At 46.4% G+C, this 25515-nt stretch overlaps 1 protein-coding gene across 1 annotated transcript in view; it reads left to right on the top strand.

Annotated features, from left to right (window-relative positions):
* Nucleotides 1-452: 452 nt before the first annotated feature.
* LOC137374586 (NXPE family member 3-like) overlaps nucleotides 453-25515 on the top strand; it is a 131901-nt gene continuing 106838 nt past the window's right edge. The window contains exon 1 of the mRNA XM_068040923.1: nucleotides 453-524. The gene's annotated coding sequence lies outside the window, so the exon portion shown is untranslated. The remainder of the gene's footprint in view (nucleotides 525-25515) is intronic.

Here is a 25515-nt window from a genome sequence, read left to right as displayed (position 1 = left end):
TGATTGGAGGAAGGTTTCGGGGAGATGTCAGAGGTAGGTTCTTTACACAGAGAGTGGTGGGTGCGTGGAATGCACTGCCAGCGGAGGTAGTAGACGCAGATACATTAGGGATAGTTAAGCGACTCTTTGATAGGTACATGGATGATAGTAGTATGAAGGGTATGTAGGTAATTTGATCCTAGAGTAGGTTAAAGATTCGGCACAACATCGTGGGCTGAAGGGTCTGTACTGTGCTGTACTGTTCTATGTTCTATGTTCTATGTTCTTACTGGCAATCAATCAGATTATTGAAAACATTGCTCCTTATGGCTCATAAATACTGAGGTGTTTATTTTCTGACGTGTTAAAGAAGTATGTGTTATTGCTTGAGGGTTGTTCTGGAAGGGAGTGGCGAGACACGTCAGAACCTAAAGACATTGTTCAAACTGAACTGATCTGAGACAATGATGAAAGTGAAATGATTGTAAATTACAGATGATTGAACACTGCCGGGGACTCGCTGTTCAGGCTTCTATGTTAAAAAGGTAAAGTTTTAATTACTTTTTAATGTGTATATATAACACGTTCAATGACGGTCACTTAAATTCGGGTGCCTCCGAAAACAAACCCGATTGAGGATAAAAGTCAGCTTGAGCTCTCAAGGGTCAACCAATGGATGAAGAACAGATTGATCTGAATATTATTTAATATATTTCAGTCAATGTTTATCATTTAATGCATTTCAGACAACATTTATTATTTAATATATTTCAGATAGATGTCAGCTGTTGCTCAGTCAGTTGTATATTTATCTCTGAATCAGATAATTGTGAGTTTAAGTTCCACTTCAGGGATTTGAGCACATAATTTAGGCTGATGCTATGTAGTATTGAGGGAGTGCTTGAGTATTGAGGGTTGCTGATCATGGTTGTAAAGCACTTTGGGACATCCTTTGGTTGTTGAACCTGCTGTATAAATATAAGTCTTCTTTTTTAAATGACTGGGAAGATTAAATATTGACTTCTAAGGACTGGAGTTGGTGGCGGAAGTGGGGGAGGGGAGTGCATTTTTAACTTTCTGACCCATCAGTAATGGGGGGGTATCTGGTAGAGCGTGGAAAACCCAGGAGTTGACATTGTCACACACTCTGTGGATTGACAGAGTTGGTTTCCTGTTGTATGGGCACTGAAGAGGAGGCTGAAAAGATCAGATAGGTCGGATCCCCAATTGGGGCAGTGGGGTGGTAGGGGGTGGAGTGAGGCCAATCCTGAGGGTGGGGCAGGGTTGGGTTGGAGGCCTGAGGGATCGATGGCCAGTGGCTGGGGTGGTGGTGGTAAGCTTCGGATGGAGATTGGAGGCTTGGGCTGGTGGGAAGGGCAGCCTGGGGCATGGGGAGGTCAATTGGAGACCTTGTGGAATGGGGGAGACCGGAGGCCTCGAATGGGTTGGTGGTCAGGGACCATGGGGCAGATGTCAGATGCTTTGGAAGGGGATGTTCGGAGACCTAATTGGGAGAGTGGCGATCTTGGCGGGAGATCAGAAGCCTTTGTGGGGTGAGAGGTCAGAGATCACCACCCCCACACCACTCCCGTCAACCTCCGTTAAAATTGGAAAACCTGGAAGTGGCTAGGTTGTTGTCAGGATTCAGATTTTTTATGTTTTGACATTGCTCCTGTCCTGAATCCACCTATTTAAAATTCTCCTGTTGAATCAAGACATTAACAATTAATGTTTGAAGACAAGGTCTGAGCGTTTTGTTTCATTTCTGATCATTTAAAAATGAACTGCAACTTCCTGGTAGGTGGTGCAGTTCAAAGATCAGAGTCTGGGAGGTAACAAAGATTCTCTAATACAACAGCGGTTTTCAAATGTTTTTGTCTGGGCGTCTCCTGCCAATCTGAACACGGTTGCTGGAAACCTCTGTAAGTATTGAAATGTCCCTTGTCCTGGCTTCTGTGAGCAATGGTCAGCTACTCAAAGGCGAATGGTACAATTATGGTGGAAAATAGATTTTATCAGTGTACAGCTATGTGAATAATTTGAAAGTAATTCAACAGATTTCAAAATATATTACATATTACAACTAGGTGAGGAAGGGGTCTCAGGCTCCCCTCTCGCCCCTTCTCTGGTTTGGCGGTAACAGAGTTTATCTTTTTAAACACAGTAATTTTAACTTACCACCTCGGTGAGCCCTTGCTAACTGTTCCTCGAATATAATTACAAATGAACCAACTTGATTTTAAACAAGAAAGATGTAAGTTTATTAACTTTATCACTCTGAACTGGTTAAAATTACTAAAATACACAACGTATCCACGCTCATATGCAAACGAGAGGCGTACACACACACAAATGCATACAGAGGGGAAAAAAGAGTTGGGAGATTGAAGTAAAGTTTGCAATAGATACAATTCAGATATTGGGTTGTAATATCTTTAATTGATGTTAAAATCTTGGAGTCTTTGCTGGGGCCACAATTTCAAGCTTGCTTCTCTGGTTCCCAAAGGCTGAACAGAGGTTTTACCTGTCTTATTGTTGGTCGCCGATAGAGGTCTATAGTGTTGAGGCATAGTAGCCGCCACTTTGGTTTCCCTGGCACTTTGCTGGAGAGGGAGATGGAGAGAGAGATTTTTTTTTATTGCCAAAATATACTTTCTTCCTAAAAATCTGTAAAAAATACATTACCAGTTTCAAACAGCACCAAGTCAAAAAATACAAACAGTGCAAAGGAGATCAGTTTCCTTCAATACAATCATGAGTTGCCTCACAACCCTTCCATTTCATTTGTCATGCCATCTACATCTTTACATTTTACAGCAAACAAAAATTTTCCCAATACAGTTCGAGGGATTTTCCATGGATCCAGTCCCTCCATTCAGCTTGGTGGGGGAACTTACACAGTGGTCTTTCCCCATTGAGCCTTTGCTGCGGCTTCCCCAAGCTTTAGTGCGTCCCTCAGCACGTAGTCCTGGACCTTGGAATGTGCCAGTCTGCAACATTCGGTCATGGACAACTCTTTGCGCTGAAAGACCAGCAAGTTTCGGGCAGACCAAAGGGCGTCTTTCACCGAATTAATAGTCCTCCAGCAGCAGTTGATGTTTATCTCGGTGTGCGTCCCTGGGAACAGCCCGTAGAGCACAGACTCTTGTGTTACAGAGCTGCTTGGGATGAACCTCGACAAAAACCATTGCATCACTTTCCACACCTGCTTTGCAAAGACACATTCCAGAAAGAGGTGGGCAACCGTCTCTTCCCCACCACAGCCACCGCGAGGGCATTGTGCGGAGGGGGTGAGACTTCAGGCGTGCAGGAAGGATCTGACGGGGAGGGCTCGTCTCACCACCAGCCAAGCTACATCTTGGTGCTTGTTTGAAAGTTCTGGTGATGAGGCATTCCGCCAAATGACTTTGGCGGTCTGCTCGGGGAACCATCCGACAGGATCCGCCATCTCCTTTTCCCGTAGGGCCATGAGGACATTCTGTGCAGCCCACTGCCTAATGGATAGGTGGTCAAAGGTGTTTTTCCGCAGAAACTGCTCCACGAAGGATAGGTGGTATGGCACAGTCCAACTGGATGGAGCGTTCCGCGGCAATGTGACCAGGCCCATCCTTCGCAACATCGGGGACAGGTAGAACCTCAGCACCAAGTGACACTTGGAGTTTGCGTACTGGAGGTCTACACACAGCTTGATGCAGCGGCACACGAACGTCGTCATCAGGATGAGCGCGACATTGGGTACATTTTTCCCCCCTTATCCAGAGATTTGAACATCGTGTCCCTCCAGACCCGGTCCATTTTGGATCCCCAGATGAAGTGGGAAATGGCTCGGGTGACCGCCACAGGGCAGCAGTGGGGTATGGGCCTGACCTGCGCCACGTACAGCAGCAATGTGAGCACCTCGCACCTGATGACCAGGTTCTTACCCACAAGGGAGAGAGATCACTGCCCCCACATGCTCAGCTTGTGTTGTACCTTGGCTACTCACTCCTCCCATGTTTTGGTGTACGCCCCGGCCCTTCCGAACCATATCCCCAGCACCTTCAGGTAGTCTGACCTGACAGTGAAGGGGACAAAGGATCGGTCAGCCCAGTTCCCAAAGAACATGGCCTCGCTCTTGCCGTGGTTAACTTTGGCTCCCGAGGCCAGTTCGAACTGGTCGCAGATGCTCATCAGTCTGCGCACGGACAGTGGATCCGAACATGATTTTTCTTGGAGGTCAGTCTAGTCTCTTTCCTTTCTGAGGGACAAATCATAAACCTCAATCTTATACCAGTAGGTATGTCATGTGACCATCTCTTTGTTTGAAACAGCAACCTCTGGAAGGATCTTACGAATTCATTTTGATTCAGACATACTTGGTGAGGGGTAGTGTGGGGGAGGGGGGGCGGTTGCAGTTTGGCTCTTTCAAAGTCAAAGGGTGTCAAGGTCTTTTGATCACCACTATTGACAAACCCAATCTTACTAGTTGAATCAGTGGGCACCCCCATTGTTCCAGCTAGACTAGGTAATTTACTTCCGTCTCTCAGCCAGCCTTTGTCTGCTTAAATGCATAAATATGTGGTCATTCTTAGCTGTTCCGGTCTGCTTTTTTAAAAAGTTATTGGTGGTGTCTAGTAAAAAGTTTTCAAGCAGAGTTTCATACGATGAAATTAATATTTTTCCATTTGTCATGTGTGAGTTCTGTAACATACAATATATGTGAACTGCAAGAAAGGAGAGGAGCAAGAGCCCAGGCAGATTCTATGTAACCTGATTGTTATTTGTGGTTTCTTAGAAAACAATAGTTATCTCCAAAAATTAACAAGCTCAGATGTGATTTTACTGTAAGTGATCTCTGTGTCAATGTTGCAGTATTCTCATCATTATATAGATGTAACATGTAACAAACTGGGCTGGTTTTTAAGAGCCTGCCGCCGATCTTGGCCGCCAGCTTAAAAAATGATGCCAACCCCTGCGGGCCACACGCCAAATAGCTTAAGCGCGGCGGCTCATTTAGATAACCAGGGCGGCCCATCCCTCCCAATCAGGTGGAGGGGGCGGGCTGTCCAACCAGAGCAATAGCCTTAGCTGCCTGCGTGCAGGCGTTGGCACCATTTTTAAAGGGCAGCCAGCCCTGCTGGCATATTTACATTTTTAAAGAAAGATCCCCTAAAATTAAATAAATAAATTTCTTATGCACCTTTCCCAACCCTCAAAAACAATTTCAATGACTATTTGCACTTACCCCCCAAAACACTTAAATTTTGCATCTGACCTTCCCTCTCCAAAACTGCACGAAATTTAAGGTTCAACCCTTCCCAACATCCCCTACATCCATTCTGTGCATCTGACCCCGTCTCCTCACCGCCCCCCCACAGAGAAACTTACCTCCTCCACCTTCACCACCAGTGTGGCACCGCGTTTCTACGGACGAGGATCTGAAAGCACGAGAGTACCAGCTGCTGCACTGAAGATCATGGTGAGCGCTCAAGATTGGAGAGAAGGGTATTTAAATTTATTAATTCCATTGATTTGCATATATAAATTGTGGTTCCGTCGCCCAGTGGTGGGGGACCCGCCATGGAGCCTTGCCATTGCCGGGAGGATTGGGCCCGGCCCTGTCAACATCGAGATTCATGGTGGGCCTCGTCTGGAGCCATGTTCAGGTGCCCTCCCCTCCTCCGCCACGGATAACGATGTCGAGGGCTCCTTAAAATCCAGCCCACTTGTGTACTTTGTATCTCACATTTTTAACAGGTGGCCCAGTGGGACAATGCAGGATTTTCACAATAGCTTGAGCCAGGCAATATTCGGAGGTTGGTTGATAACCTGTTTTCCCATGTGTTTAGTTCCCATCCCTAACTGCTTTTGAGAAAGTGATTATGAGATGCATTCTTACACCGCTGCAGTTCATTTGGTGAGGGTTCACTCACAGAGCTGTTAGGATGTGAGTTCCAGTGTTTTGATCCAGCAATGGTGAAAGAACTGCAATATATTTCCAAGTCAGGATGGTGAGTAGTTTGGAGGGGAACTTGGAGATTCCCACACATCTGTTGTTCTTGTCCTTCTAGGTGGAAGAGGTCATGAGTTTGCAAGGTGCTGTTAAAGGAGGTGTGGTGATTTGCTGCAGTGCATCTTGTATATGGTACTTAGTGCCAGTGGTGCAGCGACTGAATGGTTAAGGTGGTATGTGGGGTGCCAATCAAGTGGGCAGTTTTGTCCTGGATGGTGTTGAGATTCCTGAGTGTTATTGGAGTTACACTCATCCAGGCAAGTGGAGAGTATTGCATCACACTGCTGACTTGTGGCTTGTAAATGGCGGACAGACATTGGGGAGTCAGGAGTTGGGTCACTCCCAGCAGAATTCCCAGCCTCTGACCTGCTCTTGTAGCCACAATATTTATGTGGCTGGTCCAATTCAGTTTCTGGTCAATGGTAACCCACTGGATGCTGATAGTGGTGGATTCAGCAATGGCAGTCCCGTTGAATGTCATGGGAAATGGTTAGGTTCTTTTATAAAAGCAAATACTGCAGATGCTGGAAATCTGAAATAAAAACAAAAAGTGCTGGAAATAAACAGCAGGTCTGGCAGCATCTGTGGAGACAGAAGCAGAGTTAACATTTCAGGTCTGTGACCTTTCATCAGAACTGGCAAAGGTTAGAAAAGAATTACATTTTAAGCAAGTGAAGGGAGTTGGAGGTGGGGCATGGTGAGGAAGAGAACAAAAGGGGAGGTGTTTGATAGGGCAGAGGGCAGGAAAGATTAAATAACAAAGCTGTCCTGGGACAAAGGCAAAGCGTGTGTTAATGCTTGTGGTGAAAGACAAGGATTAGTCCAGAGAGAATGTTAATAGCGGAATAATGAGCAGCTCTGACTACAGGAAAATCAGGCACATGGTTAAAAAAGGGGGATGGGAACCGGAGCTACGGAACAGTGGATGGGGTAGCTGTTGAACAGGCAGATACAGAGTGCCGAGAGTCTGTGAGGAAGGTTAGACAGTTGACAGGGCAAAGTTGCAACCAGTATGATGGGTTGAAGTGTGTCTATTTTCATGCAAGAAGTGTCAGGAATAAGGGTGATGAACTTAGAGCATGGATCAGTACTTGGCGCTACGATGTTGTGGCCATTACGGAGACTTGGATATCACAGGGGCAGGAATGGATGTTGGATGTTCCGGGGTTTAGATGTTTCAAAAGGAATAGGGAGGGAGGTAAAAGAGGTGGGGGAGTGGCATTGCTAATCAGGGATAGTATCACAGCTGCAGAAAGGGAGGTCGTCGAGGAGGGTTTGTCTGCTGAGTCATTATGGGTGGAAGTCAGAAACAGGAAAAGAGCAGTCACTTTATTGGGAGTTTTCTATAGACCCCCCAATAGCAACAGAGACACGGAGGAACAGATTGGGAGGCAGATTTTGGAAAGGTGCAGAAGTAACATGGTTGTTGTCATGGGTGACTTCAACTTCCCTAATATTGATTGGAACCTCCTCAGTGTAAATAGTTTGGATGGAGCAGTTTTTGTCAGATGTGTCCAGGAAGGTTTCCTGACTCAATATGTAGATAGGCCGACTAGAGGGGAGGCGATGTTGGATTTGATGCTTGGCAACGAACCAAGCCAGGTGGCAGATCTCTGGGTGGGAGAGCATTTCGGTGATAGTGATTACAACTCCCTGACCTTTACTATAGTCATGGAGAGGGACAGGAGCAGACGGGATGGGAAAATATTTAATTGGGGGAGGGGAAATTACAATGCGATTAGGCAGGAACTGGGGAGCATAAATTGGGAACAGATGTTCTCAGGGAAATGCACAACAGAAATGTGGAGGTTGTTTAGGGAGCACTTGCTGCGACTGCTGGATAGGTTTGTCCCGATGAGGCAAGGAAGGGATGGTAGGGTGAAGGAACCTTGGATGACAAGAGATGTGGAACAGCTAGTCAAGAGGAAGAAGGAAGCTTACTTAAGGTTAAGGAAGCAAGGATCAGACAGGGCTCTAGAGGGTTACAAGGTAGCCAGGAAGGAACTGAAGAATGGACTTAGTAGAGCTAGAAGGGGACATGAAAAAGTCTTGACGGGTAGGATTAAGGAAATTCCCAAGGCGTTCTACACATATGTGAGGAACAAGAGGATGGCCAGAGTGAGGGTAGGGCCGATCAGGGATAGTGGAGGAAATTGTGCCTGGAGTCGGAGGAGGTAGGGGAGGTCCTTAATGAATACTTTGCTTCAGTATTCACTAGTGAGAGGGACCTGGTCGTTTGTGAGGACAGCGTGAAACAGGCTGATCGGCTCGAACAGGTTGATGTTAAGAGAGAGGATGTGCTGGAAATTTTGAAAGACATGAGGATAGATAAGTCCCCGGGGCCAGACGGGATATACACAAGGATATTACGGGAAACGAGGGAAGAGATTGCCGCGCCTTTGGCAATGATCTTTGCGTCCTCACTGTCCACTGGAGTAGTACCAGATGATTGGAGGGTGGCAAATGTTATTCCCTTGTTCAAGAAAGGGAATAGGGATAACCCTGGGAATTATAGACCAGTCAGTCTTACGTCGGTAATGGGCAAATTATTGGAGAGGATTCTGAAAGACACAATTTATGATTATTTGGAAAAGCATAGTTTGATTAGAGACAGTCAGCATGGCTTTGTGAGGGGCAGGTCATGCCTCACAAGCCTTATTGAATTCTTTGAAGACGTGACAAAACACGTTGATGAAGGAAGAGGAGTGGATGTGGTGTATATGGATTTTAGCAAGGCGTTTGATAAGGTTCCCCATGGTAGGCTCATTCAGAAAGTAAGGAGGCATGGGATACAGGGAAATTTGGCTGTCTGGATACAGAATTGGCTGGCCCATAGAAGACAGAGGGTGGTAGTAGATGGAAAGTATTCAGCCTGGAGCTCGGTGACCAGTGGTGTTCCGCAGGGATCAGTTCTGGGACCTCTGCTCTTTGTGATTTTTATAAATGACTTGGATGAGGAAGTGGAAGGCTGGGTTAGCAAGTTTGCCGATGACACGAAGGTTGCTGGAGTTGTGGATAGTGTGGAAGGCTGTTGTAGGTTCCAACGGGACATTGACAGGATGCAGAGCTGGGCTGAGAAGTTGCAGATGGAGTTCAACCTGGAAAAGTGTGAAGTGATTCATTTTGGAAGGTCGAATTTGAATGCAGAATACAGGCTTAAAGACAGGATTCTTGGGAGTGTGGAGGAACAGAGGGATTTTGGGGTCCATGTCCATAGATCGCTCCAAGTTGCCACCCAGGTTGATAGGGTTGTTAAGAAAGCATATGGTGTGTTGGCTTTCATTAACAGGGGGATTGAGTTTAAGAGCCGCGAGGTTATCCTGCAGCTCTATAAAGCCCTGGTTAGACCACACTTGCAATATTGTGTTCAGTTCTGGTTGCCTCATTATAGGAAGGATGTGGAAGCTTTAGAGAGGGTGCAGAGGAGATTTACCAGGATGCTGCCTGGACTGGAGGGCATGTCTTACGAAGAAAGGTTGAGGGAGCTAGGGCTTTTCTCATTGGAGCGAAGAAGGATGAGAGGTGACTTGATAGAGGGGTACAAGATGATGAGAGGCATAGATAGAGTGGATAGCCAGAGGGTCAACCAATGGATGAAGAACAGATTGATCTGAATATTATTTAATATATTTCAGTCAATGTTTATCATTTAATCCATTTCAGACAACATTTATTATTTAATATATTTCAGATAGATGTCAGCTGTTGCTCAGTCAGTTGTATATTTATCTCTGAATCAGATAATTGTGAGTTTAAGTTCCACTTCAGGGATTTGAGCACATAATTTAGGCTGATGCTATGTAGTATTGAGGGAGTGCTTGAGTATTGAGGGTTGCTGATCATGGTTGTAAAGCACTTTGGGACATCCTTTGGTTGTTGAACCTGCTGTATAAGTATAAGTCTTCTTTTTTAAATGACTGGGAAGATTAAATATTGACTTCTAAGGGCTGGAGTTGGTGGCGGGAGTGGGGGAGGGGAGTGCATTTTTAACTTTCTGACCCATCAGTAATGGGGGGGGTATCTGGTAGAGCGTGGAAAACCCAGGAGTTGACATTGTCACACACTCTGTGGATTGACAGAGTTGGTTTCCTGTTGCATGGGCACTGAAGAAGAGGCTGCAAAGATCAGATAGGTCGGATCCCCAATTGGGGCAGTGGGGTGGTAGGGGGTGGAGTGAGGCCAATCCTGAGGGTGGGGCTGGGTTGGGTTGGAGGCCTGAGGGATCGATGGCCAGTGGCTGGGGTGGTGGTGGTAAGCTTCGGATGGAGATTGGAGGCTTGGGCTGGTGGGAAGGGCAGCCTGGGGCATGGGGAGGTCAGCTGCCTCAGTCTCGGGGGGCAATTGGAGACCTTGTGGAATGGGGGAGACCGGAGGCCTCGAATGGGTTGGTGGTCAGGGACCATGGGGCAGATGTCAGATGCTTTGGAAGGGGATGTTCGGAGACCTAATTGGGAGAGTGGCGATCTTGGCGGGAGATCAGAAGCCTTTGTGGGGTGAGAGGTCAGAGATCACCACCCCCACACCACTCCCGTCAACCTCCGTTAAAATTGGAAAACCTGGAAGTGGCTAGGTTGTTGTCAGGATTCAGATTTTTTATGTTTTGACATTGCTCCTGTCCTGAATCCACCTATTTAAAATTCTCCTGTTGAATCAAGACATTAACAATTAATGTTTTAAGACAAGGTCTGAGCGTTTTGTTTCATTTCTGATCATTTAAAAATGAACTGCAACTTCCTGGTAGGTGGTGCAGTTCAAAGATCAGAGTCTGGGAGGTAACAAAGATTCTCTAATACAACAGCGGTTTTCAAATGTTTTTGTCTGGGCGTCTCCTGCCAATCTGAACACGGTTGCTGGAAACCTCTGTAAGTATTGAAATGTCCCTTGTCCTGGCTTCTGTGAGCAATGGTCAGCTACTTAAAGGCGAATGGTACAATTGTGGTGGAAAATAGATTTTATCAGTGTACAGCTATGTGAATAATTTGAAAGTAATTCAACAGATTTCAAAATATATTACATATTACAACTAGGTGAGGAAGGGGTCTCAGGCTCCCCTCTCGCCCCTTCTCTGGTTTGGCGGTAACAGAGTTTATCTTTTTAAACACAGTAATTTTAACTTACCACCTCGGTGAGCCCTTGCTAACTGTTCCTCGAATATAATTACAAATGAACCAACTTGATTTTAAACAAGAAAGATGTAAGTTTATTAACTTTATCACTCTGAACTGGTTAAAATTACTAAAATACACAACGTATCCACGCTCATATGCATACGAGAGGCGTACACACACACAACTGCATACAGAGGGGAAAAAAGAGTTGGGAGATTGAAGTAAAGTTTGCAATAGATAGAATTCAGATATTGGGTTGTAATATCTTTAATTGATGTTAAAATCTTGGAGTCTTTGCTGGGGCCACAATTTCAAGCTTGCTTCTCTGGTTCCCAAAGGCTGAACAGAGGTTTTACCTGTCTTATTATTGGTCGCCGATAAAGGTCGATAGTGTTGAGGCATAGTAGCCGCCACTTTGGTTTCCCTGGCACTTTGCTGGAGAGGGAGATGGAGAGAGAGATTTTTTTTTATTGCCAAAATATACTTTCTTCCTAAAAATCTGTAAAAAATACATTACCAGTTTCAAACAGCACCAAGTCAAAAAATACAAACAGTGCAAAGGAGATCAGTTTCCTTCAATACAATCATAAGTTGCCTCACAAACCTTCCATTTCATTTGTCATGCCATCTACATCTTTACATTTTACAGCAAACAAAAATTTTCCCAATACAGTTCGAGGGATTTTCCATGGATCCAGTCCCTCCATTCAGCTTGGTGGGGGAACTTACACAGTGGTCTTTCCCCATTGAGCCTTTGCTGCGTCTTCCCCAAGCTTTAGTGCGTCCCTCAGCACGTAGTCCTGGACCTTGGAATGTGCCAGTCTGCAACATTCGGTCATGGACAACTCTTTGCGCTGAAAGACCAGCAAGTTTCGGGCAGACCAAAGGGCGTCTTTCACCAAATTGATAGTCCTCCAGCAGCAGTTGATGTTTGTCCCGGTGTGCGTCCCTGGGAACAGCCTGTAGAGCACAGACTCTTGTGTTACAGAGCTGCTTGGGATGAACCTCGACAAAAACCATTGCATCACTTTCCACACCTGCTTTGCAAAGACACATTCCAGAAAGAGGTGGGCAACCGTCTCTTCCCCACCACAGCCACCGCGAGGGCATTGTGCGGAGGGGGTGAGACTTCAGGCGTGCAGGAAGGATCTGACGGGGAGGGCTCTTCTCACCACCAGCCAAGCTACATCTTGGTGCTTGTTTGAAAGTTCTGGTGATGAGGCATTCCGCCAAATGACTTTGGCGGTCTGCTCGGGGAACCATCCGACAGGATCCGCCATCTCCTTTTCCCGTAGGGCCTTGAGGACATTCTGTGCAGCCCACTGCCTAATGGATAGGTGGTCAAAGGTGTTTTTCCGCAGAAACTGCTCCACGAAGGATAGGTGGTATGGCACAGTCCAACTGGATGGAGCGTTCCGCGGCAATGTGACCAGGCCCATCCTTCGCAACACCGGGGACAGATAGAACCTCAGCACCAAGTGACACTTGGAGTTTGCGCACTGGAGGTCTACACACAGCTTGATGCAGCGGCACACGAAGGTAGTCATCAGGATGAGCGCGACGTTGGGTACATTTTTCCCCCCTTATCCAGAGGTTTGAACATCGTGTCCCTCCAGACCCGGTCCATTTTGGATCCCCAGATGAAGTGGGAAATGGCTCGGGTGACCGCCACAGCGCAGGAGTGGGGTATGGGCCTGACCTGCGCCACGTACAGCAGCAATGTGAGCACCTCGCACCTGATGACCAGGTTCTTACCCACAAGGGAGAGAGATCACTGCCCCCACATGCTCAGCTTGTGTTGTACCTTGGCTACTCACTCCTCCCATGTTTTTGTGCACGCCCCGGCCCTTCCGAACCATATCCCCAGCACCTTCAGGTAGTCTGACCTGACAGTGAAGGGGACAAAGGATCGGTCAGCCCAGTTCCCAAAGAACATGGCCTCGCTCTTGCCGTGGTTAACTTTGGCTCCCGAGGCCAGTTCGAACTGGTCGCAGATGCTCATCAGTCTGCGCACGGACAGCGGATCTGAACATGATTTTTCTTGGAGGTCAGTCTAGTCTCTTTCCTTTCTGAGGGACAAATCATAAACCTCAATCTTATACCAGTAGGTATGTCATGTGACCATCTCTTTGTTTGAAACAGCAACCTCTGGAAAGATCTTGCAAATTCATTTTGATTCAGACATACTTGGTGAGGGGTAGTGTGGGGGAGGGGGGGGGCAGTTGCGGTTTGGCTCTTTCAAAGTCAAAGGGTGTCAAGGTCTTTTGATCACCACTATTGAGAAAACCAATCTTACTAATTGAATCAGTGGGCACCCCCATTGTTCCAGCTAGACTAGGTAATTTACTTCTGTCTCTCAGCCAGCCTTTGTCTGCTTAAATGCATAAATATGTGGTCATTCTTAGCTGTTCTGGTCTGCTTTTTTAAAAAGTTATTGGTGGTGTCTAGTAAAAAGTTTTCAAGCAGAGTTTCATACGATGAAATTAATATTTTTCCATTTGTCATGTGTGAGTTCTGTAACATACAATATATGTGAACTGCAAGAAAGGAGAGGAGCAAGAACCCAGGCAGATTCTATGTAACCTGATTGTTATTTGTGGTTTCTTAGAAAACTATAGTTATCTCCAAAAATTAACAAGCTCAGATGTGATTTTACTGTAAGTGATCTCTGTGTCAATGTTGCAGTATTCTCATCATTATATAGATGTAACATGTAACAAACTGGGCTGGTTTTTAAGAGCCTGCCGCCGATCTTGGCCGCCAGCTTAAAAAATGATGCCAACCCCTGCGGGCCACACGCCAAATAGCTTAAGCGCGGCGGCTCATTTAGATAACCAGGGCGGCCCATCCCTCCCAATCAGGTGGAGTGGGGCGGGCTGTCCAACCAGAGCAATAGCCTTAGCTGCCTGCGTGCAGGCGTTGGCACCATTTTTAAAGGGCAGCCAGCCCTGCTGGCATATTTACATTTTTAAAGAAAGATCCCCTAAAATTAAATAAATAAATTTCTTATGCACCTTTCCCAACCCTCAAAAACAATTTCAATGACTATTTGCACTTACCCCCCAAAACACTTAAATTTTGCATCTGACCTTCCCTCTCCAAAACTGCACGAAATTTAAGGTTCAACCCTTCCCAACATCCCCTACATCCATTCTATGCATCTGACCCCGTCTCCTCACCGCCCCCCCCACAGAGAAACTTACCTCCTCCACCTTCACCACCAGTGTGGCGCCGCATTTCTACGGACGAGGATCTGAAAGCAGGGGAGTACCAGCTGCTGCACTGAAGATTATGGTGAGCCCTCAAGATTGGAGAGAAGGGTATTTAAATTTATTAATTCCATTGATTTGCATATATAAATTGTGGTTCCGTCGCCCAGTGGTGGGGGACCCGCCATGGAGCCTTGCCATTGCCGGGAGGATTGGGCCCAGCCCTGTCAACATCGAGATTCATGGTGGGCCTCGTCTGGAGCCATGTTCAGGTGCCCTCCCCTCCTCCGCCACAGATAACGATGTCGAGGGCTCCTTAAAATCCAGCCCACTTGTGTACTTTGTATCTCACATTTTTAACAGGTGGCCCAGTGGGACAATGCAGGATTTTCACAATAGCTTGAGCCAGGCAATATTCGGAGGTTGGTTGATAACCTGTTTTCCCATGTGTTTAGTTCCCATCCCTAATTGCTTTTGAGAAAGTGATTATGAGATGCATTCTTACACCGCTGCAGTTCATTTGGTGAGGGTTCACTCACAGAGCTGTTAGGATGTGAGTTCCAGTGTTTTGATCCAGCAATGGTGAAAGAACTGCAATATATTTCCAAGTCAGGATGGTGAGTAGTTTGGAGGGGAACTTGGAGATTCCCACACATCTGTTGTTCTTGTCCTTCTAGGTGGAAGAGGTCATGAGTTTGCAAGGTGCTGTTAAAGGAGGTGTGGTGATTTGCTGCAGTGCGTCTTGTATATGGTACTTAGTGCCAGTGGTGCAGCGACTGAATGGTTAAGGTGGTGTTTGGGGTGCCAATCAAGTGGGCAGTTTTGTCCTGGATGGTGTTGAGATTCCTGAGCGTTATTGGAGTTACACTCATCCAGGCAAGTGGAGAGTATTGCATCACACTGCTGACTTGTGGCTTGTAAATGGCGGACTGACATTGGGGAGTCAGGAGTTGGGTCACTCCCAGCAGAATTCCCAGCCTCTGACCTGCTCTTGTAGCCACAATATTTATGTGGCTGGTCCAATTCAGTTTCTGGTCAATGGTAACCCACTGGATGCTGATAGTGGGGGATTCAGCAATGGCAGTGCCGTTGAATGTCATGGGAAATGGTTAGGTTCTTTTATAAAAGCAAATACTGCAGATGCTGGAAATCTGAAATAAAAACAAAAAGTGCTGGAAATAAACAGCAGGTCTGGCAGCATCTGTGGAGACAGAAGCAGAGTTAACATTTCAGGTCTGTGACCTTTCATCAGAACTGGCAAAGGTTAGAAAAGAATTACATTTTAAGCAAGTGAAGGGAGTTGGAGGTGGGGCATGGTGAGGAAGAGAACAAAAGGGGAGGTGTTTGATAGGGCAGAGGGCAGGAAAGATTAAATAACAAAGCTGTCCTGGGACAAAGGCAAAGCGTGTGTTAATGCTTGTGGTGAAAGACAAGGATTAGTCCAGAGAGAATGTTAATAGCGGAATAATGAGCAGCTCTGACTACAGGAAAATCAGGCACATGGTTAAAAAAGGGGGATGGGAACCGGAGCTACGGAACAGTGGATGGGGTAGCTGTTGAACAGGCAGATACAGAGTGCCGAGAGTCTGTGAGGAAGGTTAGACAGTTGACAGGGCAAAGTTGCAACCAGTATGATGGGTTGAAGTGTGTCTATTTTCATGCAAGAAGTGTCAGGAATAAGGGTGATGAACTTAGAGCATGGATCAGTACTTGGCGCTACGATGTTGTGGCCATTACAAAGACTTGGATATCACAGGGGCAGGAATGGATGTTGGATGTTCCGGGGTTTAGATGTTTCAAAAGGAATAGGGAGGGAGGTAAAAGAGGTGGGGGAGTGGCATTGCTAATCAGGGATAGTATCACAGCTGCAGAAAGGGAGGTCGTCGAGGAGGGTTTGTCTGCTGAGTCATTATGGGTGGAAGTCAGAAACAGGAAAAGAGCAGTCACTTTATTGGGAGTTTTCTATAGACCCCCCAATAGCAACAGAGACACGGAGGAACAGATTGGGAGGCAGATTTTGGAAAGGTGCAGAAGTAACATGGTTGTTGTCATGGGTGACTTCAACTTCCCTAATATTGATTGGAACCTCCTCAGTGTAAATAGTTTGGATGGAGCAGTTTTTGTCAGATGTGTCCAGGAAGGTTTCCTGACTCAATATGTAGATAGGCCGACTAGAGGGGAGGCTATGTTGGATTTGATGCTTGGCAACGAACCAAGCCAGCTGGCAGATCTCTGGGTGGGAGAGCATTTCGGTGATACTGATTACAACTCCCTGACCTTTACTATAGTCATGGAGAGGGACAGGAGCAGACGGGATGGGAAAATATTTAATTGGGGGAGGGGAAATTACAATGCTATTAGGCAGGAACTGGGGAGCATAAATTGGGAACAGATGTTCTCAGGGAAATGCACAACAGAAATGTGGAGGTTGTTTAGGGAGCACTTGCTGCGACTGCTGGATAGGTTTGTCCCGATGAGGCAAGGAAGGGATGGTAGGGTGAAGGAACCTTGGATGACAAGAGATGTGGAACAGCTAGTCAAGAGGAAGAAGGAAGCTTACTTAAGGTTAAGGAAGCAAGGATCAGACAGGGCTCTAGAGGGTTACAAGGTAGCCAGGAAGGAACTGAAGAATGGACTTAGTAGAGCTAGAAGGGGACATGAAAAAGTCTTGACGGGTAGGATTAAGGAAATTCCCAAGGCGTTCTACACATATGTGAGGAACAAGAGGATGGCCAGAGTGAGGGTAGGGCCGATCAGGGATAGTGGAGGAAATTGTGCCTGGAGTCGGAGGAGGTAGGGGAGGTCCTTAATGAATACTTTGCTTCAGTATTCACTAGTGAGAGGGACCTGGTCGTTTGTGAGGACAGCGTGAAACAGGCTGATCGGCTCGAACAGGTTGATGTTAAGAGAGAGGATGTGCTGGAAATTTTGAAAGACATGAGGATAGATAAGTCCCCGGGGCCAGACGGGATATACACAAGGATATTACGGGAAACGAGGGAAGAGATTGCCGCGCCTTTGGCAATGATCTTTGCGTCCTCACTGTCCACTGGAGTAGTACCAGATGATTGGAGGGTGGCAAATGTTATTCCCTTGTTCAAGAAAGGGAATAGGGATAACCCTGGGAATTATAGACCAGTCAGTCTTACGTCGGTAATGGGCAAATTATTGGAGAGGATTCTGAAAGACACAATTTATGATTATTTGGAAAAGCATAGTTTGATTAGAGACAGTCAGCATGGCTTTGTGAGGGGCAGGTCATGCCTCACAAGCCTTATTGAATTCTTTGAAGACGTGACAAAACACGTTGATGAAGGAAGAGGAGTGGATGTGGTGTATATGGATTTTAGCAAGGCGTTTGATAAGGTTCCCCATGGTAGGCTCATTCAGAAAGTAAGGAGGCATGGGATACAGGGAAATTTGGCTGTCTGGATACAGAATTGGCTGGCCCATAGAAGACAGAGGGTGGTAGTAGATGGAAAGTATTCAGCCTGGAGCTCGGTGACCAGTGGTGTTCCGCAGGGATCTGTTCTGGGACCTCTGCTCTTTGTGATTTTTATAAATGACTTGGATGAGGAAGTGGAAGGCTGGGTTAGCAAGTTTGCCGATGACACGAAGGTTGCTGGAGTTGTGGATAGTGTGGAAGGCTGTTGTAGGTTCCAACGGGACATTGACAGGATGCAGAACTGGGCTGAGAAGTTGCAGATGGAGTTCAACCTGGAAAAGTGTGAAGTGATTCATTTTGGAAGGTCGAATTTGAATGCAGAATACAGGCTTAAAGACAGGATTCTTGGGAGTGTGGAGGAACAGAGGGATCTTGGGGTCCATGTCCATAGATCGCTCCAAGTTGCCACCCAGGTTGATAGGGTTGTTAAGAAAGCATATGGTGTGTTGGCTTTCATTAACAGGGGTATTGAGTTTAAGAGCCATGAGGTTATCCTGCAGCTTTTTCGGGAGCAGCGCGTGAGCGAGTGAGCAGCTGGGAAAGTCAGTTTGAAAGTAAATTTAATTTCCTTGTGTTTTTCGGCGGAGGCCAGGGGGCTGCTGGGTAAGTAAAACACTATATATTTGGGCGGTTTCTGAACCCGAGACACCACACTTGTAGTGTCTCCCACCCGCCCTCCTCCTCTAACCAAAAAAAAAAAGGACTCGGTGGGGTGTTTATAAGGTAAGGCTTTTTCGATTTCTCCGGTTTTATTGTGATTGGTAAAAACTTTTCGTTCCTTTTTCATTTAACTAAGTTTAAACTTAAGATTAAAAATGGCAGGAGATCTCAGACCCGTATCATGCTCCTCTTGCTCAATGTGGGAGCTCAGGGACATGGCTGATGACCCTGACTCCTTCACGTGCAGGAAGTGTGTCCAGCTGCAGCTCTTGTTAGACCGCATGACGGCTCTCGAGCTGCGGATGGACTCACTTTGGAGCATGCGCGATGCTGAGGAGGTCGTGGATAGCACGTTTAGTGAATTGGTCACACCGCAGATTAGGATTGCTGAGGGAGAAAGGGAATGGGTGACCAAAAGGCAGAGAAAGAGCAGGAAGGCAGCGCAGGAGTCCCCTGCGGTCATCTCCCTCCAAAACAAGTATACCGTTTTGGATACTGTTGAGGGAGATGGCTCACCAGGGGAAGGCAGCAGTAGCCAGGTCCATGGCACCGTGGCTGGCTCTGCTGCTCAGAAGGGTGGGAAAAAGAGTGGAAGGGCTATAGTCATCGGGGATTCGATTGTAAGGGGAGTAGATAGGCGGTTCTGTGGTCGAAAACGAGGCTCCCGAATGGTATGTTGCCTCCCAGGTGCACGGGTCAGGGACGTCTCAGATCGGCTACAGAACATTCTAAAGGGGGAGGGTGAACAGCCAGTTGTCATTGTGCACATAGGCACTAATGATATAGGTAAAAAACGGGATGAGGTCCTACAAGCAGAGTTTAGGGAGTTAGGAGCCAAGTTAAAAAGTAGGACCTCAGAGGGAGTAATCTCAGGATTACTACCAGTGCCACGTGATAGTCAGAGTAAAAATGAAAGAATAGTCAGGATGAATGCGTGGCTTGAGAGATGGTGCAGGAAGGAGGGGTTCAGATTTTTGGGACATTGGGACCGGTTCTGGGGGAGGTGGGACTATTACAAATTGGACGGTCTACACCTGGGCCGGACTGGAACCAATGTCCTTGGAGGTGCTTTTGCTAACGCTGTTGGGGAGGGTTTAAACTAATGTGGCAGGGGGATGGGAACCAATTGAGGTCAGTTGACAGTGAGGAGGTAGTAACAAAAGCCTGTAAGAAACTAGATAATGAAGTCAGTGTGACTAAGGGGAAGAGCAGGCAGGGAGCAGATGATGAATATAAAGGGACTGGTGGTCTGAGGTGCATTTGTTTTAATGCAAGAAGTGGAGTTGGAAAGGCAGATGAACTTAGGGCTTGGATTAGTACCTGGGAGTATGATGTTATTGCTATTACTGAGACCTGGTTGAGGGAAGGGCATGATTGGCAACTAAATATCCCAGGATATCGATGCTTCAGGCGGAATAGAGAGGGAGGTAAAAGGGGTGGAGGAGTTGCATTACTGGTCAAAGAGGATATCACAGCTGTGCTGAAGGAGGGCACTATGGAGGACTCGAGCAGTGAGGCAATATGGACAGAACTCAGAAATAGGAAGGGTGCGGTAACAATGTTGGGGCTGTACTACAGGCCTCCCAACAGTGAGCGTGAGATAGAGGTACAAATATGTAAACAGATTATGGAAAGATGTAGGAGCAACAGGGTGGTGGTGATAGGAGATTTTAATTTTCCCAACATTAACTGGGATTCGCTTAATGTTAGAGGTCCAGATGGAGCAGAATTTGTAAGGAGCATCCAGGAAGGTTTTCTAGAGCAGTATGTAAATAGTCCAACTCGGGAAGGGGCCATACTGGACCTGGTGTTGGGGAATGAGCCCGGCCAGGTTGTTGAAGTTTCAGTAGGGGACTACTTTGGGAATAGTGATCACAATTCCGTAAGCTTTAAAATACTCATGGACAAAGACGAGAGTGGTCCAAAAGGAAGAGTGCTAAATTGGGGGAAGGCCAACTATACCAAAATTCGGCAGGAGCTGGGAAATGTAGATTGGGAGCAGCTGTTTGAAGGTAAATCCACATGTGATATGTGGGAGGCTTTTAAAGAGAGGTTGATTAGCGTGCAGGAGAGACATGTTCCTGTGAAAATGAGGGATAGAAATGGCAAGATTAGGGAACCATGGATGACAGGTGAAATTGTGAGACTAGCTAAGAGGAAAAAGGAAGCATACATAAGGTCTAGGCGGCTGATGAAAGACGAAGCTTTGAAAGAATATCGGGAATGTAGGACCAATCTGAAACGAGGAATTAAGAGGGCTAAAAGGGGTCATGAAATATCTTTAGCAAACAGGGTTAAGGAAAATCCCAAAGCCTTTTATTCATATATAAGGAGAAAGAGGGTATCTAGAGAAAGGATTGGCCCACTAAAGGACAAAGGAGGAATGTTATGCTTGGACTCAGAGAAAATGGGTGAGATTCTAAACGAGTACTTTGCATCGGTATTCACCGAGGAGAGGGACATGACGGATGTTGAGGTTAGGAACAGATGTTTGATTACTCTCGGTCAAGTCGGCATAAGGAGGGAGGAAGTGTTGGGTATTCTAAAGGGCATTAAGGTGGACAAGTCCCCAGGTCCGGATGGGATCTATCCCAGGTTACTGAGGGAAGCGAGAGAGGAAATAGCTGGGGCCTTAACAGATATCTTTGCAGCATCCTTAAACACGGGTGAGGTCCCGGAGGACTGGAGAATTGCTAATGTTGTCCCCTTGTTTAAGAAGGGTAGCAGGGATAATCCAGGTAATTATAGACCGGTGAGCCTGACGTCAGTGGTAGGGAAGCTGCTGGAGAAGATACTGAGGGATAGGATCTATTCCCATTTGGAAGAAAATGGGCTCATCAGTGAAAGGCAACATGGTTTTGTGCAGGGAAGGTCATGTCTTACCAACTTAATAGAATTCTTTGAGGAAGTGACAAAGTTGATTGATGACGGAAGGGCTGTCGATGTCATATACATGGACTTCAGTAAGGCGTTTGATAAGGTTCCCCATGGCAGGCTGATGGAGAAAGTGAAGGCGCTTGGGGTCCAAGGTGTACTAGCTCGATGGATAAAGAACTGGCTGGGCAACAGGAGACAGAGAGTAGCAGTAGAAGGGAGTTTCTCAAAATGGAGACGTGTGACCAGTGGTGTTCCACAGGGATCCGTGCTGGGACCACTGTTGTTTGTGATATACATTAATGATTTGGAGGAAAGTATAGGTGGACTGATTAGCAAATTTGCAGACGACACTAAGATTGGTGGAGTAGCAGATAGTGAAGTGGTCTGTCAGAGAATACAGCAGAATATAGATAGATTGGAGAGTTGGGCAGAGAAATGGCAGATGGAGTTCAATCAGGGCAAATGCGAGGTGATGCATTTTGGAAGATCCAATTCAAGAGTGAACTATACAGTAAATGGAAAAGTCCTGGGGAAAATTGATGTCCAGAGAGATTTGGGTGTTCAGGTCCACTGTTCCCTGAAGGTGGCAACGCAGGTAAATAGAGTGGTCAAGAAGGCATACGGCATGCTTTCCTTCATCGGACGGGGCATTGAGTACAAGAGTTGGCAGGTCATGTTACAGTTGTATAGGACTTTGGTTCGGCCACATTTGGAATACTGCGTACAGTTCTGGTCGCCACATTATCAAAAGGATGTGGATGCTTTGGAGAGGGTGCAGAGGAGGTTCACCAGGATGTTGCCTGGTATGGAGGGCGCTAGCTATGAAGAGAGGTTGAGTAGATTAGGATTATTTTCATTAGAAAGACGGAGGTTGAGGGGGGACCTGATTGAGGTGTACAAAATCATGAGAGGTATAGACAGGGTGGATAGCAAGAAGCTTTTTCCCAGAGTGGGGGTTTCAATTACTAGAGGACACGAGTTCAAAGTGAAAGGGGAAAAGTTTAGAGGGGATATGCGTGGAAAGTTCTTTACGCAGAGGGTGGTGGGCACCTGGAACGCATTGCCAGCGGAGGTGGTAGATGCGGGCACGATGGAGTCTTTTAAGATGTATCTGGACAGATACATGAATGGGCAGGAAGAAAAGAGATACAGAAGCTTAGAAAATAGGCGACATGTTTAGAGAGAGGATCTGGATCGGCGCAGGCTTGGAGGGCCGAAGGGCCTGTTCCTGTGCTGTAATTATCTTTGTTCTTTGTTCTTTGTTCTAGCTCTATAAAGCCCTGGTAAGACCACGCTTGCAATATTGTGTTCAGTTCTGGTTGCCTCATTATAGGAAGGATGTGGAAGCTTTAGAGAGGGTGCAGAGGAGATTTACCAGGATGCTGCCTGGACTGGAGGGCATGTCTTACGAAGAAAGGTTGAGGGAGCTAGGGCTTTTCTCATTGGAGCGAAGAACGATGAGAGGTGACTTGATAGAGGGGTACAAGATGATGAGAGGCATAAATAGAGTGGATAGCCAGAGGGTCAACCAATGGATGAAGAACAGATTGATCTGAATATTATTTAATATATTTCAGTCAATGTTTATCATTTAATCCATTTCAGACAACATTTATTATTTAATATATTTCAGATAGATGTCAGCTGTTGCTCAGTCAGTTGTATATTTATCTCTGAATCAGATAATTGTGAGTTTAAGTTCCACTTCAGGGATTTGAGCACGTAACTTAGGCTGATGCTATGTAGTATTGAGGGAGTGCTTGAGTATTGAGGGTTGCTGATCATGGTTGTAAAGCACTTTGGGACATCCTTTGGTTGTTGAACCTGCTGTATAAATATAAGTCTTCTTTTTTAAATGACTGGGAAGATTAAATATTGACTTCTAAGGGCTGGAGTTGGTGGCGGGAGTGGGGGAGGGGAGTGCATTTTTAACTTTCTGACCCATCAGTAATGGGGGGGTATCTGGTAGAGCGTGGAAAACCCAGGAGTTGACATTGTCACACACTCTGTGGATTGACAGAGTTGGTTTCCTGTTGCATGGGCACTGAAGAAGAGGCTGAAAAGATCAGATAGGTCGGATCCCCAATTGGGGCAGTGGGGTGGTAGGGGGTGGAGTGAGGCCAATCCTGAGGGTGGGGCTGGGTTGGGTTGGAGGCCTGAGGGATCGATGGCCAGTGGCTGGGGTGGTGGTGGTAAGCTTCGGATGGAGATTGGAGGCTTGGGCTGGTGGGAAGGGCAGCCTGGGGCATGGGGAGGTCAGCTGCCTCAGTCTCGGGGGGCAATTGGAGACCTTGTGGAATGGGGGAGACCGGAGGCCTCGAATGGGTTGGTGGTCAGGGACCATGGGGCAGATGTCAGATGCTTTGGAAGGGGATGTTCGGAGACCTAATTGGGAGAGTGGCGATCTTGGCGGGAGATCAGAAGCCTTTGTGGGGTGAGAGGTCAGAGATCACCACCCCCACACCACTCCCGTCAACCTCCGTTAAAATTGGAAAACCTGGAAGTGGCTAGGTTGTTGTCAGGATTCAGATTTTTTATGTTTTGACATTGCTCCTGTCCTGAATCCACCTATTTAAAATTCTCCTGTTGAATCAAGACATTAACAATTAATGTTTTAAGACAAGGTCTGAGCGTTTTGTTTCATTTCTGATCATTTAAAAATGAACTGCAACTTCCTGGTAGGTGGTGCAGTTCAAAGATCAGAGTCTGGGAGGTCACAAAGATTCTCTAATGCAACAGCGGTTTTCAAATGTTTTTGTCTGGGCGTCTCCTGCCAATCTGAACACGGTTGCTGGAAACCTCTGTAAGTATTGAAATGTCCCTTGTCCTGGCTTCTGTGAGCAATGGTCAGCTACTCAAAGGCGAATGGTACAATTATGGTGGAAAACAGATTTTATCAGTGTACAGCTATGTGAATAATTTGAAAGTAATTCAACAGATTTCAAAATATATTACATATTGCAACTAGGTGAGGAAGGGGTCTCAGGCTCCCCTCTCGCCCCTTCTCTGGTTTGGCGGTAACAGAGTTTATCTTTTTAAACACAGTAATTTTAACTTACCACCTCGGTGAGCCCTTGCTAACTGTTCCTCGAATATAATTACAAATGAACCAAATTGATTTTAAACCAGAAAGATGTAAGTTTATTAACTTTATCACTCTGAACTGGTTAAAATTACTAAAATACACAACGTATCCACGCTCATATGCAAACGAGAGGCGTACACACACACAAATGCATACAGAGGGGAAAAAAGAGTTGGGAGATTGAAGTAAAGTTTGCAATAAATAGAATTCAGATATTGGGTTGTAATATCTTTAATTGATGTTAAAATCTTGGAGTCTTTGCTGGGGCCACAATTTCAAGCTTGCTTCTCTGGTTCCCAAAGGCTGAACAGAGGTTTTACCTGTCTTATTGTTGGTCGCCGATAAAGTTCTATAGTGTTGAGGCATAGTAGCCGCCACTGTGGTTTCCCTGGCACTTTGCTGGAGAGGGAGATGGAGAGAGAGATTTTTTTTTATTGCCAAAATATACTTTCTTCCTAAAAATCTGTAAAAAATACATTACCAGTTTCAAACAGCACCAAGTCAAAAAATACAAACAGTGCAAAGGAGATCAGTTTCCTTCAATACAATGATAAGTTGCCTCACAACCCTTCCATTTCATTTGTCATGCCATATACATCTTTACATTTTACAGCAAACAAAAATTTTCCCAATACAGTTCGAGGGATTTTCCATGGATCCAGTCCCTCCATTCAGCTTGGTGGGGGATCTTACACAGTGGTCTTTCCCCATTGAGCCTTTGCTGCGGCTTCCCCAAGCTTTAGTGCGTCCCTCAGCACGTAGTCCTGGACCTTGGAATGTGCCAGTCTGCAACATTCGGTCATGGAGAACTCTTTGCGCTGAAAGACCAGCAAGTTTCGGGCAGACCAAAGGGCGTCTTTCACCGAATTGATAGTCCTCCAGCAGCAGTTAATGTTTGTCCCGGTGTGCGTCCCTGGGAACAGCCTGTAGAGCACAGACTCTTGTGTTACAGAGCTGCTTGGGATGAACCTCGACAAAAACCATTGCATCACTTTCCACACCTGCTTTGCAAAGACACATTCCAGAAAGAGGTGGGCAACCGTCTCTTCCCCACCACAGCCACCGCGAGGGCATTGTGCGGAGGGGGTGAGACTTCAGGCGTGCAGGAAGGATCTGACGGGGAGGGCTCGTCTCACCACCAGCCAAGCTACATCTTGGTG

Source organism: Heterodontus francisci, chromosome 10 (assembly GCF_036365525.1).
Source record: "Heterodontus francisci isolate sHetFra1 chromosome 10, sHetFra1.hap1, whole genome shotgun sequence".
Lineage (NCBI taxonomy): Eukaryota > Metazoa > Chordata > Chondrichthyes > Heterodontiformes > Heterodontidae > Heterodontus > Heterodontus francisci.
The sequence above is the reverse complement of the archived record's forward strand: the minus strand, read 5'-3'. Positions and strand labels throughout refer to the sequence as shown.